General features: G+C 34.5%; 3 non-coding genes across 3 annotated transcripts; 1 reads left to right on the plus strand and 2 right to left on the minus strand.

The window, feature by feature from the left end:
* Positions 1 to 1,216: 1,216 nt before the first annotated feature.
* Positions 1,217 to 1,288, minus strand: TRNAT-GGU (transfer RNA threonine (anticodon GGU)). Its single transcript has one exon. It is a non-coding gene; the product is annotated as a tRNA-Thr (tRNA).
* A 1,382-nt stretch (positions 1,289 to 2,670) lies between these two features.
* Positions 2,671 to 2,744, plus strand: TRNAD-GUC (transfer RNA aspartic acid (anticodon GUC)). Its single transcript has one exon. It is a non-coding gene; the product is annotated as a tRNA-Asp (tRNA).
* Positions 2,745 to 6,392: 3,648 nt separating this feature from the next.
* Positions 6,393 to 6,463, minus strand: TRNAC-GCA (transfer RNA cysteine (anticodon GCA)). Its single transcript has one exon. It is a non-coding gene; the product is annotated as a tRNA-Cys (tRNA).
* Positions 6,464 to 10,073: the final 3,610 nt, after the last annotated feature.

Here is a 10,073-nt window from a genome sequence, read left to right on the forward strand (position 1 = left end):
AAAGCGAAATAAGCACAAGGAAAGAGCAATAGGCCGGACCAACCTACAAAAACGAAACGGTCCCTCCGTAACCAATCATCCATAATATCAAATAGATCATTTTCTTCTTTGGTAAATTTACCAAGGGTTATAGTCATAGCGATCCTCCTATTTAACTACTTCAACCATTTCCGAACACCTCATATCATTTCCAAGGCATACGATAGTTCGATTATCTGTGGACGATTTCTCGTTCCATGCCCCTTACAATGGGTTTCGAAGATACAAATTCTTCTTTTCTATTGGGCCACAAACCAATCTAAGTAAATAAATCCACGAGCTCGATTCGATTAGTCTTTATACCTTATCTTATACTTATCTTATAACTTATACTATATATAATATAAATTAAGTATTTGAACCCGGAATTGTCCTATGACTCATATTACAGTTACAGAGTATATCTTTTAACGGGTCAAACAAACAAAAAAAAGAAAATTCACTGTTTTTTCCTGCCCCTAAACTAGATTAAATATTTAAATAATGGTAGACTGGAAATGAAAGTAAAGTCCCTTTCTCGCATTCGTTCTCTATTGCATTGGCGGAAGAACAAAACAATATCTGATTCTGAAATCAAGGAAAGATATTGAAAAATATATTTTCGAAATAAACTTTTATATGTAGCGGAAAAGAATATCGATTTATTCCCATGGAGCATTCAGTAAGAAGAAGATTCATTAAATCGGAAATATCGACAAATTCCTGACTTGCGTGGTCTAAGGAAATAAAAAAATCCGCTTGTACAATTTCATCTATATCGAATTTTAATATCAGAATAGCCGATATAGTCGTCATTCAATGGGTTAGGTCCACTTACTTTTTCTTGATTTAGAATTTGATGCTGGGTTTGATAAAAACAATGGAGAAGTAAGAATACTTTGGTTTGGCGATTCATAATAGCGATTGGACATCTAGAATATTCCTGTCCAAAAACAAAAATTTGAATAATTAGACATGAAGAGGACTACTTTGTCAGTACAGAGTAGACTAGTTCTAATAACTACAATTATTCATTATTATTTATACTAATAATAATGAATAATGTTTCACTTTTTAACTATAACTCGTAATAATCAGAAGTCATTATAATGGTGGTTACCCTTTTCTTTTTAGAAATAAAAAGAAATCTCTATTCTCCACCGAAAAACAAAGACTCAAACTTTAGTTTAGTGGAAAAAGCCCCTTATCGGATTTGAACCGATGACTTACGCCTTACCATGGCGTTACTCTACCACTGAGTTAAAAGGGCTTGTTTTATTCGATTCATGAATTATAGCCTTTTTCCATTATGAGTCTACTGCATAATATATGTACATGATATATACATATATGCACATAATATATACATAGTTCATTTAGGAGCAATCAATTTGATTTACCCCCCAAAAGTAAAAAGTGGGCAAATTTTTTATTTTTTTTTTTGATAAAAATAATGCAGTGAATTGTTTCAAGACCGACCCCGCTTGTTTACCTTTACTGACTCATCAAAACAAGATTCACTTGATTGATACATGTACCAATCTGACATCGACATAGATTCGATAGATTTTCTTGAATCATGTGATGAGGGTATTCGTACCCTGAACCGAATTCTTATAAAAAAATAAAAAAGAAAAAAGGAAAATTTCTATCGTTTTTTAATTTTCTGACTTAATGTGAGATAGTGATAGGCATATTTTATCTGAACAATGAACGAAGCAATGAGTTAAGTTAAAATTAATGAGTTAAAATTGAAGAAAAGAAATTAAGTGGGGTTCTACCCCCTTTTCTGTTCTGTCGGACCAATCACTGCCTGAACTGACGGAGTCCTGTACCTCCTTTCGCTATATAAAATAGTATGGGATGGTTCATTCATGAACCATCAAATCCAAAACAAAATTCTATGGAATCATAACATAAAAGTAGAAAAGAGTGTTCAGATCTAGTCATATCATTAGATTATATTGACAATTCCAAAAAACTACTCATACTATCATCATAGTATGATGACAGTTGGGCGGATATGCCCCTATCGTCTAGTGGTTCAGGACATCTCTCTTTCAAGGAGGCAGCGGGGATTCGACTTCCCCTGGGGGTACTACGAAAGGAAGTTGATCATGGATTATCAATAAGCCTAGAAGGAATTCTTCCTGGGTCGATGCCCGAGCGGTTAATGGGGACGGACTGTAAATTCGTTGGCGATATGTCTACGCTGGTTCAAATCCAGCTCGGCCCAAAAATTCGCCGCTCCATGAATATGATATAACCAATGATATAACCAATTTGTCCCCCAGAAACAAAAATACCTGATCCGTAAAAGAGAAAGAGTCCATTTTTGTTTCTCTATCCATGTTTTTCTCATTCGTTCTGATCTTTTCTTTCTAACGATCTAGATTCATAATACTTAATCAAAGCAAAGATTATGAAAGGAAAAATCGTTTTTTCTCAATGAAAGGTTGATTATCTATTTTTGGCAATAAAATAAAATAAACACAGGTTACTAGTAATCCGTGTCACTTTCACTATAGTCCATATCTATGTGTTCTATGTGTATATGATATCAGTTAGTATATCATTCGTGTCTCTGTTACAACGCGACGAAGAAAATGTTTTTCTGAAACCATTAAGAATATGTATACCATACACCTCGCTGGGATTGTAGTTCAATTGGTCAGAGCACCGCCCTGTCAAGGCGGAAGCTGCGGGTTCGAGCCCCGTCAGTCCCGAACTAGGATCCGACCGATGAATGGAGAAATGAATTTATCTATTTTCCGTGAAAAAGGAGACAGGGGGCAAGATCTAATCCCCAGTGGAGATCCTTATTTCTTTTGTTTTTCATTTCGCATTTATCATCAGACAAATACAGGAATTTCCATTTCTTCCACTAGTGCCGAGTGATAAGGGAGAGACATAACATATATAGATTCGTACAATCGGTGGTATTCCTATATTTAGTATTTTAAGAGATACTCGTCTGACTTTCTTTTTCGATTTTCTTGATAAATGAAATAGAATAGAGTGCTCCTATTTTTACCGAGAGTACATACGCAAATTGTATTCGTTTATTGTACAATACATAATGAACTTAACATAATTACCTCGACAGAGTACTTGTCAGGTTAAACGACAACCCTTTTTAGCTTCGACTTTGTTTGTGTATCCTCAATGACTAATTGGAAACAATCTATCTCATTCTCATTTAAATTGCACACTGAATTTTTGATGTATGCCTTCCAGTCCCAATCGAAGAAAGAGATACTAATCAAATAAAAGAAAAGACCAAGCAACGTTCCTTTTTATTAAATTTGTTGGAATTATATTAGATCTTTTATACTTAACCCGTCCTTTTTCCATCTCACTTCTACTCTTTGGATCTGTGTGTGATTCATAGAATACCAGTCATATAATACCTCATAATTGTATGTACATAATTGTATGTATAAGTATAACGAAGGAGGAGTATATAAGGAAGACGGTAGGGTTATTTATAGAAAAGAAAAAGTGGAAAAGGATGAAAATTCAATGGGATTCTTTATTGGATCAGGAATCCCATTTCAGATTTAGTATGGATAAAGGATCTTCCTATGTTATACTATTCAATTCTCGACGATGAATCGATTTGATAGATCAGATATTGTTATTCATAATATTGATCCGATTCAGTATCATCAGGATGCAATTCATCCCATTGAATTTACAGGAATCAAATTTCTCATCTCTATGGGATTAGATCCCGAGTTATTGCGAAGTAAAAAAACAATGAGATTATGGAAGTAAATATTCTCGCATTTATTGCTACTGCACTGTTCATTCTAGTTCCTACTGCCTTTTTACTTATCATCTACGTAAAAACAGTCAGTCAAAATGATTAATTTGACTGAAACTTGATTTATTAGTTCTTATCAATGATTGAATAAATGAAAGAAACGGATTCAAACTCCAAGTCTTAAATGAAATGATCTGTCTGGAATCATAAGTATCTGAGATAATAAGTATCTGAGATAGTAGTATCTGAGCCGAGATAGTATGGTATAGTATTTATTATCCTATTAATGATTTTCATAGAAAGTTGTACTGTATACAGATATAGGCTTTTATATAGAGAAAGCCTATATCTAGGTCAATATACAATATGTATGTACATAGATTAGATGTATATCTAAATAGTACATCAAAATAACAGTCCAATTCTATTATTTTTTTGGCTACATTTACTTGTGTGGATTTCGATCAATTCAAAATAATTGAAGACCAACTCTTCTAATTCCTGGCTTTCTTAGAATTTATATATATATAGGTATAGGTCCCGAGATCTATCAAAGGAATCAATGGAGCAAGACAAAAAGAGTATGGGCATATTCTACTATAAATTAAATAAAAAAAAAGATAAAAGAAAACGAAACCAAAGAAAAGAATCTTTTTCTTTTTTTAGATTTCCCATCTCAAGAAGTCATTGCTTGATCTATTAACAGATGATCTGCGGAGTTCTATTCCATGATAACTTCTTCAGATTTGAAAAAGAAGTAGATTAATAGAGTAGACCTTCCCAATTTTTTATGCTTAAACATGACATGAGATGAGTCAAAAAAAGCATAAAAAAATCTCTAGGAGTCTAAAAAAAAGGTGAAATGCGCGATATGTGGATCGCTCAACGGAAGAAAGATCTAATCTTATTATGTGTAGAACCTCTTTGGACAACAACTAGTCATTTCCAATAGAAAGTATGTATTGTCGTAATCTAATATAATTAGAATAGCGGAACGGCTTTCTCTTCTCTTAGAACAGTAAAAGTAAAGAAAGAGGGAAACAAATAAAGAAAAAAAGAAAAAACCAATTTCAGATTTTTTCTTTTTGTAATATCCATAATTCTGGTAAGAGCTGGTTTATCAAAATAGAATATTTAGGAAGAATTCGGTTGGAAAAAATTTCCTATCATGCGTAGATTTAGGTTTCGAAATACAACTATAGTAATCATTCATTCTTTGATCGAATGGTTATTATTCATTATTGTATTTTCTTATTCATTACTGTATTTCAGTATAATTTTGAAACAGAGACATTCTTTTTTTAAAGCTTTGCAAAACGATCAATTAAACAATTGATAGAATTCAATTACTCAATCGATTACTCGATTAGTAGTACCCCTAGAGTCCACTCCTTCCCCATACTACGAGTGAGAGGGAAAATGTAAAGACTACCATTAAAGCAGCCCAAGCGAGACTTACTATATCCATATAAATTATGTCTCCTATCTCTATGAAGGAATTATTCCATTATTGATCAATAATCATAGTGGAATCAATGGCGCAGAGTCAAAATGGAATTCTGACTTAACTTAAGGCTATTGATGAACCAATCCAATGAATCTACTCGTAACAAGATTATAAGATTTCTGGTAGAATCGGGAAGCATTAAGCATAAATACAATACACACACCTTTTCTCGGAAAATGAAATAACAAAGGAATACTCCTATCCCAATGGAACATGTAGGAGTACTAAGACCTATTGTTTGTTACCCTTTTTCATAAGCAAAAGACATCAAAATATACCATCAAGATAGATAACTATCTATCAGATACCTCTATTTCCTATTTGATCTAAGCCTTACTGTTTTTTTTGTGAAAGAATGGGGAGACACCATCACCAGTATTACATACATTCTTTCTTTTTTTCGTAATCCCCCTATCTTACACGGGCAAAGAAATTCCTACACGGGCAAAGAAATTTTTTTGTTTCTTCAACTTTTACTTTTACTCTTTACTCAATAAGAGCCGACCAACTATCCTGATTGAATGTTTGAGTACTCAGAGACTCTCGTGAGTCTGGATACAAAGTATCTTCAGTCCTTTCCACAACTTCTAAATTGATTTCCCATCAGCCTATCCAATCGAATTCCAGACAGAGTCAGTAGACACAACGGTGGTAGTGTAAAATAATTAGGAATTCTTGATAGTCTTTCGTACAATCTCTTCTTCAATCCTAGTAGCAAAAATGGAGTGTCCTTTAGGAACCTTTGGATACCAAGATTTCCGACCTCTTACTTTCGTAGTTTTGAATCCCAGAATTTACTTTCACTATTTATTTATTCTACTTATAAAATAAATGTCCGAACCAATCATAATCATATTAAAATCATAATCATATTAATAAGTAAGGCTTACTTCATCCCTATTTGTACCGGTTTGGGCCACACCCAAAGCCCGGATTTTTAGAAAAAAATTGACTTTCTTTAAAAAAATTGACTTTCTTTATAGAACTACAGATTCTAAAAATAAAGTATCGATAGGCTTATCCTTTTGCCTCTCCTTCTCCGGGGACAGAATTCGTCGAGTTAAATCAGCAGAATAAGAAATCCCAAGTTTTTTGTTGATCAGGCGACACCCAGATTTGAACTGGGGATAAAGGATTTGCAGTCCCCCGCCTTACCACTTGGCCATGTCGCCAAACCAAATTCGATCCAAATAAGATAAAAAATAGATTTCTGGTCAAAGACTGAAAAATTCAGGGCAAATTGGAACCATTAACTATTTGTTTTGTTGTTTTGAATTAGCGAAAGGTTCTTCAATTTGTATCTCAAATTGTTGCGTTTCCTTAATGGCATAACAAAATCAAATTGATTTATGACTAATTCAGTATCAATTATTTTCAATAATCAATCTTTTTCAATTTCAATTATAACAATATAAATTATAACAATATATATGTGTATATGTAAACCTCAAAACAGAAATTGTTACACAGATACCGCTCTTATGTACATATCCCATATCCCTATAGAGAATCGTCGTGCCTTCTTTTTTCATTTTCTATATGCAATAGAAAAAATAGGAATTATGATATAGTGCGACCTGACTTCTGTTGCCACAAGTGAAATTACGATAAAAGATGTGATATGCGGACAGGTAGATAGCTATATTGGCATGCACTTAATAAATATTACTCCTATTACGCAATTCAATCATATTCTATATATTCTACTAGCAAAAAAATAATTCGAAATTTTTTTTGAACATGAAATGAAACTCAAATAAAATTAAGTATGCTAAAAAGGGAAACTCTATATTGTTCCTGTTGTACCTGTCGCAAATTCGAACTTGCGTCGAAAATGCTCTTCATTCCTCTGTCTCATTTCCGTTCATACGTATGAAATACATATATGGTATATGGAGTTGGCTAAAATTTCATGTGATTCAGTAAACAGAATATACATTCCATCATTGCTAGATCGATCCGTATGGTTCGATAAATAGTGAGCTAATAATGGGATTTTTCAATAAACAGGAAACTTAAGATTAAGATGCTCCGGAATGATGGAAATGAGGGAATGTCCACAATACCTGGATTTAGTCAGATCCAATTTGAGGGATTTTGTAGGTTCATTAATGAGGGCTTGACGGAAGAATTTCATAAGTTTCCAAAAATTGAAGATACAGATCAAGAAATTGAATTTAAATTATTTGTGGAAAGATATCAATTGGTAGAACCCTTGATAAACGAAAGAGATGCTGTGTATGAATCACTCACATATTCTTCTGAATTATATGTACCCGCGGGATTAATTTGGAAAACCGGTAGAGATATGCAAGAACAAAACCGTTTTTATTGGAAACATTCCCTAATGAATTCCCTGGGAACCTTTATAGTAAATGGAATATACAGAATTGTGATCAATCAAATATTGCAAAGTCCTGGTATTTACTACCGTTCAGAATTGGACCATAACGGAATTTCTGTCTATACCAGCACAATAATATCAGATTGGGGAGAAGATCGGAATTAGAAATTGATAGAAAAGCAAGGATATGGGCCCGTGTAAGTAGGAAACAAAAATATCTATTCTAATTCTATCATCAGCTATGGGTTCGAATCTAAGAGAAATTCTAGATAATGTTTGTTACCCTGAAATTTTCTTGTCTTTCCCGAATGATAAGGAGAAAAAAAAGATTGGGTCAAAAGAAAATGCTATTTTGGAATTTTATCAACAATTTGCTTGTGTAGGCGGGGATCCGGTATTTTCTGAGTCTTTATGTAAAGAATTACAAAAGAAATTTTTTCAACAAAGATGTGAATTAGGAAGGATTGGTCGACGAAATATGAACCGGAGACTGAATCTTGATATACCTCAGAACAATACATTTTTATTACCACGAGATGTATTGGCTGCTGCGGATCATTTGATCGGAATTAAATTTGGAATGGGTACACTTGACGATATGAATCACTTGAAAAATAAACGGATTCGTTCTAGTAGCGGATCTGTTACAGGATCAATTCGGACTGGCTCTTGTTCGTTTAGAAAATGCGGTTCGAGGAACTATATGTGGAGCAATTCGGCATAAATTGATACCGACTCCTCAAAATTTGGTAACTTCAACTTCATTAACAACCACTTATGAATCGTTTTTTGGCCTACATCCTTTATCTCAAGTTTTGGATCGAACTAATCCATTGACACAAATCGTTCATGGGCGAAAATTGAGTTATTTGGGTCCTGGAGGATTGACGGGGCGAACTGCTAGTTTTCGGATACGAGATATTCATCCTAGCCACTATGGACGTATTTGTCCAATTGACACGTCCGAAGGAATCAATGTTGGACTTATTGGATCCTTAGCCATTCATGTGAGGATTGGCCATTGGGGATCTATAGAGAGTCCATTTTATGAAATATCTGAAAGATCAAAAGAGGCACAGATAGTTTATTTATCACCAAATAGAGATGAATATTATATGGTAGCAGCGGGAAATTCTTTGGCCTTGAATCGGGGTATTCAGGAAGAACAGGTTGTTCCAGCCCGATACCGTCAAGAGTTCCTGACTATTGCATGGGAACAGATTCATCTTAGAAGTATTTTTCCCTTCCAATATTTTTCTATTGGAGCTTCCCTCATTCCTTTTATCGAGCATAATGATGCGAATCGGGCTTTAATGAGTTCTAATATGCAGCGCCAAGCAGTTCCGCTTTCTCAGTCCGAGAGGTGCATTGTTGGAACTGGACTGGAACGCCAAACGGCTCTGGATTCGGGGGTTTCCGCTATAGCCGAACACGAGGGAAAGATCATTTATACTGACCCTCACAAGATCATTTTATCAAGTAATGGGGACACTACTATAAGTATAAGTATTCCATTAGTTATCTATCAACGTTCCAACAAAAATACTTGTATGCATCAAAAACCTCAGGTTCCGCGGGGTAAATGCATTAAAAAAGGACAAATTTAGCGGACGGTGCGGCTACAGTTGGGGGGAACTTGCTTTAGGAAAAAACGTATTAGTAGCTTATATGCCATGGGAGGGTTACAATTCTGAAGACGCAGTACTAATTAGCGAACGTCTGGTATATGAAGATATTTATACTTCTTTTCACATCCGGAAATATGAAATTCAGACTCATGTGACAAGCCAAGGACCTGAAGAATCACTAAGGAAATACCACATCTAGAGGCTCATTTACTCCGCAATTTAGACAGAAATGGAGTTGTGATGCTGGGATCTTGGTAGAAACAGGTGATATTTTAGTAGGTAAATTAACACCTCAGACAGCAAACGAATCGTCGTATGCTCCAGAGGATAGATTATTACGAGCCATACTGGAATTCAGGTATCCACTGCAAAAGAAACTTCTCTAAAACTACCTATAGGCGGAAGAGGTCGCGTTATTGATGTGAGATGGATCCGGAAAAAGGGGGGTTCCTGTTATAATTCAGAAATGATTCGTGTATATATTTCACAGAAACGTGAAATCAAAGTAGGTGATAAAGTAGCTGGAAGACATGGGAATAAGGGTATCATTTCAAAAATTTTGCCTAGACAAGATATGCCCTATTTGCAAGATGGAACACCTGTTGATATGGTCTTCAACCATTAGGAGTACCATCACGAATGAATGTGGGACAGATATTTGAATGCTCGCTCGGGTTAGCGGGGGATCTGCTAAAGAGACATTATAGAATAGCACCTTTTGATGAGAGATATGAGCAAGAGGCTTCGAGAAAACTAGTGTTTTCCGAATTATATGAAGCCAGTAAGCAAACACAAAATCCATGGGTATTT

Source organism: Musa acuminata, unplaced genomic scaffold (assembly GCF_036884655.1).
Source record: "Musa acuminata AAA Group cultivar baxijiao unplaced genomic scaffold, Cavendish_Baxijiao_AAA HiC_scaffold_994, whole genome shotgun sequence".
In the NCBI taxonomy this organism is placed as follows: Eukaryota; Viridiplantae; Streptophyta; class Magnoliopsida; order Zingiberales; family Musaceae; genus Musa; species Musa acuminata.